The sequence below is a fragment of the Hippopotamus amphibius genome, chromosome 11 (assembly GCF_030028045.1).
Source record: "Hippopotamus amphibius kiboko isolate mHipAmp2 chromosome 11, mHipAmp2.hap2, whole genome shotgun sequence".
Classification (NCBI taxonomy): domain Eukaryota; kingdom Metazoa; phylum Chordata; class Mammalia; order Artiodactyla; family Hippopotamidae; genus Hippopotamus; species Hippopotamus amphibius.
In genome coordinates, this window is record NC_080196.1 from 48,979,771 (window position 1) to 48,990,429 (window position 10,659).

Consider the following 10,659-nt stretch of genomic DNA (forward strand, 5'->3'; position numbering starts at 1 on the left):
AGGGAGGGCTGCCTGGGGAAGGGAACAGGCTGAGTCAGGTCTTGGAGTCCAAACAGTTCAGGAAGCAGCTGAAAGGAAAGCAGAAGGTCAGTGGTCCCTGAGGGTCCAATTCATGAAGGCTCAGAGCACAAGCAAAGCCTGGAGAGGTGGGGTCGAGTCAGGTCATGGTGGTCCCTGAATGTTGTATTAAATTGTTTAGATTTTATGGGAAAAATAAAAGGAAGCCACTGTAGGTTTCAAGTAAAGGATCAGAGGAAATGATCCCAAAGAAAAAAGGCAAACCTCATATTGAGTCAGTTTTATAATTATGAACTGCCTTTTCATCAGAGAGAGCTTTTCTAAGATTCAAACTGTTAAAATAACTATTTAATATCTTCTACGCTTCAACTAACCAAGTCCCTTTGTTAAGCTGCTGAATCAAAGATCAAAAGCTACAGAGAATGCAATTCTGAAGTTTTATTAATTCATCAGTAACATTCCATATCTGATTTGACTTTTAAAAAATGTTACTCTTTTTATAAGCCATGGGGAGAAAGAATCTCTCATCCAGGTATCCTACATATTATTCTCCTTTGATCTTTTATATACTGTAGGCTTGATCTTGTAAAGCAATGACAGAGAAATCAGTTGCAATTTGTTACTATTTTCATATATTTATCAATATGTTTTTGTGTCCATTGTAATTATTTTATCATTGCTGTTACTGTGGTTTTATAACCCATGGCTCTCTCACCATTCAGATTCAATCTTTCAATGCATTAACCCACAGCAGGGATATCACAGCAGAAACACCAGTGCTGAACAAGAGAGGAGAACATTCTTGGCTGTTGAGTTTAAATTAAGAGTTTTTGAAGTTCAAAAACTGGTTTGTGAGAAAGCAAATTTTGAGTTTCAAAACCTTGTATATTGAGCAGGTTCTGAGTAGGACATAAAACAGTAGATTTAAAAGACTCCTATCCAAAAACAAATAAATAAAAAAGGCTCCTGTCTACTTGCCTCCTTGCATCTACAAGATAAATATTGTTTAGGCTGAGAAGAAAGCTCAAAAGGTAGCAATATCTGAGATATTAGTGTCAGATATTAGTGTGATCTTGAGTCTGAGTCTGTACACTAAATCAATTACCCAGTAAAAGCCTCCCATAGGTTTGGAACACAGAGGGAATATTTGTCTAACATGCAGCCTGGGGAGGCTTTGCTGAATTCAGCTTCACTGAATTCTCCCATCTCAGTGTGTTCTAGGTGCAATCCTGTAGAAAAATACTTTTATAGAACATTTCTCCACACTGGCATGAGTGGAGCAGATGTGGTAGAGAGCCACACACAGTCACCTCTGCAGGAAGGCAGGGGAGGGAGCAGTAGCCTCAGCTTGGACCATCACTGACCAGGATGCATATGTACCAAGGGATACAACGTGGAGAGGTGAGACAATCAGCTGCTGCCCGCTACCGACACCTCCAAGACAAATCCAACCCAGGAAAAAGAGAGGAGGAAAATAAATTCCTGAATTGACAGGAGAACTCATGACCAAAATCAATCTGAACTGGCTGAGATTATTTTTCTTCACCTGGCAGTATGGGGACTTGAGATCAAAATCAAGTTGAGGTATAGAAAAATACAATTATGTATACATTGCCGTCATTTGTTACATAACTTTCCCAACTCATAAAATGATCAGACATGAATACAGTAGATCTCTCTGGCAACAGGGAATGGTCATTTCCCTAAGTTAGTGGCTTCTCAGCAGAAACCTTTGATAGAATGAAAACTGATCAGTGTGGCCCTAATTAGTGAACATTTGCCCAGGTGGAGGGAGCTTTCTTCTCTTGTCGGTGATATTGGTCCCAGTGGGTCCCTTCGTGAAATCCTGTCTCCTCTCACTAATTTCAAAGTGCTGGCTCCCAAAAATGGCAGGAATAGGGACCCTGCCAGTTCCAGAGCCCGTGTCTGCATGGATATTCTCATGTCTGACACTCACCCATGCAAGTTACATGGCATATCAAGGTTTTTAAATTACAGTTGACATTATTCGTGTCCATACTCCACACGTGCTTTCAGATAATGCTGTAGTTCTTGGTACACTAGTGACCCTATGACAACAGGGAACTCACCAAAGCACAAAGGTCACTAGTTGGGGCACTAAACATTAATAAGTAAGAAAGTCTTTAGGCCTGCTTCTGTGTGTCCGACAAAAAGTTTTACTGCACTCCGGTATGATTAAATCAGAATCCATCTGATACCATTTATGAGACCAAACAGTACTTTTACGTCTTGTTTGTAATACTTAGATAATTTTTACTTTCAGTATATTAATGGAACTAAGGCCACCTAGCTTAACAGTTTTTAAATAAATTTGGCACAGAATGACATGTTAAAGGTTTTCACAAATTCCTTTAAAGGAAATTGCTTTTTAAACTATATTATTAAAGTATTACTCTTATTCTTATAGTTTTTCACTTAGAAATATATAGGCTTGTACTTTGAAACCATCAACGTCCCTTAAAAATGTAACTCTCTAATTATATAGCATTTTCTCTATCTCTTTCTCTCTGTGTCTCTTGGTTAACATAATATAGAATTTTGTCTACTTTGGGGGGGTTTTAAAGGAAATAGAAAACAGTGATCAGTAATCTGCCAAGTTGGTAGAATATCAGCTATCAGTTTCAGTATCAAGAAATTTTTCACTGAAAACTGCATTTGTTTGCCACTCTTGCAGGTTCCATTGGAATGTTTAATTTTTACTGCAAAAAAGTATGCAGTGAATGATTGCAAGTATCCAATTGAATGGTAATTTGCAAAACTGATTTCATTTTGTTCTGTATGAGGCCAAAGAATAGCAACAACAATGATAATAGTGAGGCCATCAGTTTTCTATGCGCACGTACCAGGCAAAGTACTAGAATTTTCATGTAAAGATGTACATGGAAACCCTGTAATTCTTACAATAAGCTTGCAAAGGAAGCACAGTTAACCCTGTTTTACAGACAAGGAAGTTGAAGTTCAGAGGCTTAGCTAATGTCACACTACTAATATATAGGAAAACCAATTTAAAACAAAATTTTATAACATATCCATTTTCCAAAATGCTATCATGATTCCCAACTTTTAATGAATTTGATTTAAAAGTGTATCTAAAATCTCAGGTAGCCATAACACAATTTCTATTCTGTAGCAACTTGATGAATCCTGACTAAAATAAAAAAAGATAAGACATTTTAGCTTGAAATGTATCTACTTTGATCTTTCCTCAAATTTGTCATTCTGTCAACAGTTCCATCAGAGAAAACAGAGGTGAATGCTACAGTCTTTTGTAGAACAAATAGATTCGTTTATAATCTAAGTTCTATTTTAACATTAAGAAAACGCTCACAAGATTAAATAAGCATGAAAGAAATGTCAGGCTTTTATTCTTCAGTCTGTAAATCAGAACTATACTTTGAAGTATGAGAGTCAATTCAAATCAGAAATATCATTGTATAAACCATGCAGTTGTGTGTTAAGAACACAAAGTGAAGGGACTTCCTAGGTGGTGCAATTGTTAAGAGTCCGCCTGCCAATGCAGGGGACACGGGTTTGGTCCCTGCTCCAGGAAGATCCCACATGCTGTGGAGCAACTAAGCCCATGTGCCACCACTATTGAGCCCATGTGCCTCAACTACTGAAGCTCACACACCTAGAGCCCATGCTCTACAACAAGAGAAGCCACCGCAGTGAGGAGCCCGCGCACCAGAATGAAGAGTAGCCCCCACTCACTGCAACTTAGAGAAAGCCCGTGTACAACAATGGAGACGCAATGCAGACAAGAAATTATTTAATAAATTAATTAATTAAAAAAAATATATAAAGTGAAGGTATCACTTAATGTTAAATATTTTAAAACAAAGCCAATATAATGTGTAGTATTTGCCTGGACATTCTAATTTTCTATTAAAAATATCTGAGTTAACAGTAAGATAGCTGTTCTTGTTGACTGGCAGGCACCAGTCTTCAGTATCCATCATGAAGATTAATTTTCTAGTCTCTTTACTTACAATTTATTAATTGGTACTCAAAAGATTATTTACTGTGGGTAATAAGGTCAGTCTACTCGGTATGCTGGTTTATGTCTGTCTCTTACACTTTACTGTGAGAGACATTAAGAAAATAGGAGAGGAAGTTGTCTGACGCATATATCACTGGATGCCTTAACAACAGCCAGCTTCTCTGCCTTTACAAAAAACAAGTACAGAATGAGGCATATTAAAAATTGGTAACAAACTATTAAACACTTATTTTGCTCAACTTCTGTTTCACCATATTTTATGCTTCACAGTGGGATATAGAGAATGATCTATTTCCACGAGAAATTTGGAGACTCTTGGGTCCTCCTCCTAGAACCTTTCTGGAAGCAAATGTCTTCACTAGACACAGGTTTCTTAGCTATAATACATAGATGATGCAATAGGTAAGAAAAATGTCTCCAATTAGTCTTTCTCTATTTCAAAATATAAACCTTAAAATTAGAAATAAATAAACCTCTTAATGGAATTCATTAAAATCAGTGCATAGTGCCTGTGACTGGAAGGAAGCCAGTTTTAAATGTCCTTAAGCAGGGAAGATTATATTTGCATGTTGCATAAAGATAATCTTCATAATGGAATTAATGCTGAATTTTTTAAGTGTTTGTTTCAACTTTCTTTTCGGAGATTAAAGAATATAAATGTGTTTATTGACCAATACATACTTATTGAGAACTAATACAAGATATGCTGCCTTCTTATAAGGCAATAAGTTTTAAAATGAGTAATCCATCAGATAAACTTCTCTGGAACCCTTTAATTACTGGTAACCTCAAAGTACAAATTGGTTTAACTTCTTAAAGACCTTTCTTCATTTCTTGTGAGTAAACCATTCAGGTACAAATAATGGTTGCCTTAAAATATGGCAGAATTGCCAGTGAATTGGTAATTTTGGGGGAGTATAATTGTTTTACAGAATTGTGTCAGTTTCTGCTGTACAACAAAGTGAATCAGCCACATGTATACATATATCCCCATATCTTCTCCCTCTTGAGCCTCCCTCCCAACCCCCTATCCCACCCCTTTAGCTCTTTACAAAGCATCAAGCTGATCTCCCTGTGCTCTGCAGCAGCTTCCCACTAGCTATCTATTTCACATTTGGTAGTGTGTATATGTCAATGCTACTCTCTCACTATGTCCCAGCTTCCCGTTCCCCAACTGTGTCCTTAAGTCTGTTCTCTACATCTGCATCTCTATTCCTACCCTGCCACTAGGCTCATCAGTACCATTTTTCTAGATTTTTAATACTGTCTCCTTTTTTGAATTACAAACTTAATCCATATTCAGGGTTTAAAAATTACATTGTATGATGTAAATGTGTAATGTAAAATTCAAAAGTCTGTAATCCTGCATCGGTTTATATTCCCTCTGATTTTCTTTGTCTTCTTTCCCTTCTCTCCCTCCTCCATTCCTCAACTGCTTGTTACTTATTTATTCATTTGCAATGAGATCCTGCTTTATCCATAAGTGCAACTTTAAGTTTCAGAAGTGAGATGAATTTTGTTCTTTTGTGAAAAAATGACCCATTTCCATAAGGCTGATTTGTGAGGAGGATTAAAGCTGTCTTGTTACACTGTGAAGCTTGAACCCGCAGGACATACTCCAGCACGTAAGCAAACGCACTTTCACTTTTTGAGCTTCAGTTTTCTTACAGGTAAAGTGGGCAAAAAAATAATAAGAGCACCTACTCTTGGAACTGTGAGGCATGTAAAGTAAAATCATACATACATCCTCCCCAAATTTAGCTAATATTCGTTCCCAAGGCAGTTTTCCTTGACTAAAAATTTTAACTTTAAAATAGCTTGATAGTATGTGCCAAACATATAAATAGAAGCTAGTTTAATCCATAAATATATCTATATTACACAAATCAAATTTCATCTTAGACATTTAAAAAATATTCTTTACTGAAAATAAATCAGATAATGTAGGCTTTAGAGCACAGTTGTGAGACTGCTCCTCACTGCAGTCATAAGGAAGCATATACTGGGTCTATGCGACTGCAGAAATAATACGGAGCTTTCCCTTACTATCTCTTGTCCAATATAGATGATATATACCATTTAAATGTATAATGTGTTTATATTTTATTATATGTAGTAATAGGATACCAAAATGAAAATAAACATGAGAAGAAGGAAAAAATAGATTTAGAAAGAAATGTAGCTTAAAGGCTGAGAAAGACCCATTAGAAATACTAAGAAAACAACTAGCAACATGATAAACAAAAGACAGCCCACCGCTTACAGCTTTAAAGGAATGGAGTGTCCTGACATCTGAAAATTCTCAAAGTCACAATCATGTGCAATTTATCACATAGAACAGTAACTTTAGAAATTAAAAACACGCATTGCCTCTATAGCAATAGAGAATACTTTGCTGATTCATGTATCTGAAATGTCTGTTGTCTGTCTCAGAACAGTCACCCTCATGGATGATTGCATTTTCCCTTCACTTTCACCATACAGAATTTTGTTTTTGTTTTTATTTTACCACTTCAAGAAAATTTGTATGTCTCCAATGTTTAGTAAAGAACAAAAATAAGCACCAGTTTGCGCTTTTAGAAAATTACAAATTAGAACATATATGGAGCTTCAGAATTGTTCAAGGATTAAAAAAATAATCAATTCAAGGGTATGCCAAAGTAATTTGATCACATTGCTTTACAAGTATATTGGTGTTTGAGAGATACTCTCTTTCAACCTATATTTTAAGAATCTGCATTTTGGTATACTATCTACTATGAGTAAAATAACAGACCCTGTTGGAAGCATTAACTATAAGTTTTCTCAATAGGAATTGTTTCTTTTGTTTGTTTGTTTGTTTGTTTGTTTTAATTTATTAATTTTATTGGCTGTGTTGGGTCTCTTGCTGTGCGTGGGCTTTCTTTTAGTTGCAGTGAGTGGGGGCTACACTTCGTTGTGGTGCATGGGCTCCTCGTTGCTGTGGCTTCTCTTGTTGTGGAGCACAGGTTCTGGGCACGTGGGCTTCAGTAGTTGCAGCACATGGGTTCAATAGCTGTGGCTCATAGGCTCTAAAGCACAGGCTCAATAGTTGTGATGCATGGGCTTAGTTGCTCTGTGGCATGTGGGATCTTCCTGGCCCAGGGATGGAACCCAAGTCCCCTGCATTGGCAGGCAGATTCTTAACCACTGCACCACCTAGGAAGCCCAGAATTGTTTGTTTCTTGCATTGAGATTATTAGGGAAATATCTAAAATAGGACATCATAAAGGTTAGTTATTAGTAAGTAAAACTTGGTCATGAGTTGATTTGATTGCTCAGAAGTAGGAGAATACTGTTAATTAATTGTCTCAGGATTTAAGTCCAAGGTGCTTTTGTACTTTTCATAATATCCAAATGACTTACCAAATCCACATAGTTTTCCATTTCTAAATCTACCAGTTAATTATATCACTCAAGGAAACAATTTTACCTGAAAATGGGACTAGAAATGAGAGCCTGTGTTAAATGAAATATGTTCAAAAGAAAGTGGCCTTATGACAATTTACAGCTAAAACATATTCAGTGAATGTCAAATAGTCTGCTGAGCTAAGTAGATTGCTAGCTGCCCCATAAGGAAAAATGTCATCAAGCTCAACATCCTGGTTTAAAGATGTTCAAGAAATACTTTGAGAAAGAAGAGTCAGGCTTTACTTTTCTAATAGCAAAAATTGGAGCCTTCATAGGAAAAGGCTTAACTTTTTAAAAATATTTATTTATTTATTTATTGGCTGCACTGGGTCTTTGCTGCTGTGCGAGGGCTTTCTCTAGTTGCAGCAAGTGGGGTCTACTCTTTGTTGCAGTGCATGGGCTTCTCATTGCAGTGGCTTCTCTTGTTGTGGAGCATGGGCTTCTAGGCACACAGGCTTCAGTAGTTGTGGCACATGGGCTCAGTAGTTGTGGCACATGGGCTCAGTAGTTGTGGCACATGGGCTCTAGAGCACAGGCTCAGTAGTTTTGGGGCTCGGGCTTAGTTGTTCCACAACATGTGCAGTCCTCCCGGACAAGGGCTGAAACCCATGTCCCCTGCATTGGCAGGTGGATTCTTAACAACTGCACCACCCGGGAAGTCCCTAGGCTTAACTTTTTAATTTTTGGATCAATCTAATATATTGATCCAAATTGATGGGAGGCATTTATCAAATACAACAAAATGAATAAATATCAATTTGCCTCCATCTTTTTCTAATCATATTTCTTATGTATTATTTATGATATATGGAAATTATATTGATTTATTTGTAAAGTGCTAATATTGTACATGATATTATATGTACATACATATATATATGCATATCTATATACCCTTATATGTATTGATACTTCAGAAATTTAAGATAATATTGATTTAATTATCACAACAGCTCTATGAAGAAAACAGGGCAAATTTTCCATTCTCATTTTAAAGATAAGGAAATAAAACTTCAAAAGGTTAAGAGGTTTATGGAAAACCACATGACTTGGTCTGAAACATTAACTTCTCCAAAATAACTAACCGTCTTTTCTTTGTAACTGTCATGTCCAGTGGTAAAAGAGAGGTCGAGTTGTATGAGAGGACACTGCTCATGTGAAGTAATTATTAAACATCTTTTAATAAAACATTCTAACTTAACCAAAAGTTTTGAGATGTACCTTTACCTATATATAAATATTTACTCAGAATTTTAATAATTAGCATTTAGATGACTTCTCCTAAAAAAATGCCATAATATTGAATACTTTTAAAAACAGCACATTGGTGTCTAATGCATATGAAATTACTCAAAATCAAGAGCTTAATGAATACACAAGTGTACAGTGAATTTGTAATATTGAAATTAAGTAATGATTTTTCTGATTTTAGTTGGAAAAGGATGGAATTGAAATTAAGAAAAATCAATGGAAGCATTCTAATTTTTATTTATAATAGATCAAGATTGTGACTCCAATTCTTTAGCATCTGTGATTATAAGAACTTCAATAGAAAAAAATGGGTAATTATTCTACCACTAGATAAGAATTAGCATAACTTTGGCCATTATTTTTCTATACTTACATTAGTCTGTCCATCTTAATTTTTTTAAAAACTGGACTTTGTGACTATTAGATAATTGAGATTTTTAAATGCCCTGTGAGTTTCAAAATCTAATTTTGGCTTGAATTTCAAAGAGCAAAAAAATTCACTGCGATTTCCTAATTTGAAACCAAGCACTTTGTTTTGAGGAAAAGATTCCAGAAGGTTTGAGACTAAATTAAACAGATCAGCAGTTGATCTTGATTTAATTTACTAAACAATTTCATTTAACTGTGCAAAGAGTTGGGTTTCTTCCATAAGAGTGTAGTCATCTGGAAGGATTCTGCTTTTTGATCCAATTTATCTCTGTCCACATTTACTATTAAAGTGCATTGAAAGAACGGAAATATCTATTTGTCACAGACCCACTGTTGAAGCAATGCATGCCCAATGAATACAGATTTTACTGTTTTTCAATTCATCTGATGCATTACACTATATAGAAAATATACTAGCTCCTTTTCCAATAGAATAAAAGCATATTTGAGAGTCTTAGGTTAACTCAGTTTCAGGTCAAATCTCATTCCTGAATTTCATGTGAGTTCCTGAAATCTTGCTTCTGTGGTCAGGAAGCTGGCCTGTGTTATACACTTCAGGTTGTGGTGCGCTCAGAACCTTGCAGATTTCTGGTGCACTGCTGAGATCAGGAAATTCACCTTTTTAATAAGCATAAGTAACTAATTAAAATATTAGGGCACATTATATAAATAAGATATGGCACCACAGATGCAAATAGTGAAACAAACACGTTTGTGATGAAATGATCCTTGCTGCCTCCCTCCCCCAATGTAAAGGACAGAAGGGTCTAGAAATGCAGAATAAATGAGAGATGACTTCAATTATGTCTGCAATGTCCACACCAAAAGAAAATTTCAATATGCTGCAGTTTTTCTAGAACAAGTATTTATTTAGAGGGATAAATTATTTGATAATGATATTTAAGAAATATCAATTGGGCATTATTTCCTTCTCTTCTGTGGCTGAATTTGCTTTTAGGATGTTAAAATATAAATGCTTCATTTTATTTATTTTCTAATTAGACTTCATTTTTAGTGCAGTAGAAATATACCTTATACCTCAAAGTAACCATGATTTTTAGCATTAATATATTGCTGCTGTATTCAGTCAATTTTATAGAAATTTTATAGAAATGACACATATCTCAATTGTCAAATAATTTGTATTAATAACTAATAACTAACAAAACCATAGACAACACAAAAATATAATTAATTTATGAGACTATTTGTTCCTAAATATAGAATTGTTTTATTTATTTTTAATTGCCTTTAATGTACAAATGAAACCCAGCAGGACCCTGCAGCGTTCCTGGGCACAAAAGCCTTTCTGTGTTCCCCATTTCTTTGATTACAGGAAGTAGGCTTCATTCAGCCTCTATGACCTTCCCTGAATATCAACAGGCAGCTTTAAACAGTTGCTTATCAAGGAAGGGAAGGGGATGCGGAGATAAGGGAGGAGCAGCAAAGAAACAAAAGTGCAGCCTTGCGGCAGTGTCCTGGTCCGAGGGATACAAATAATAATATCTTTG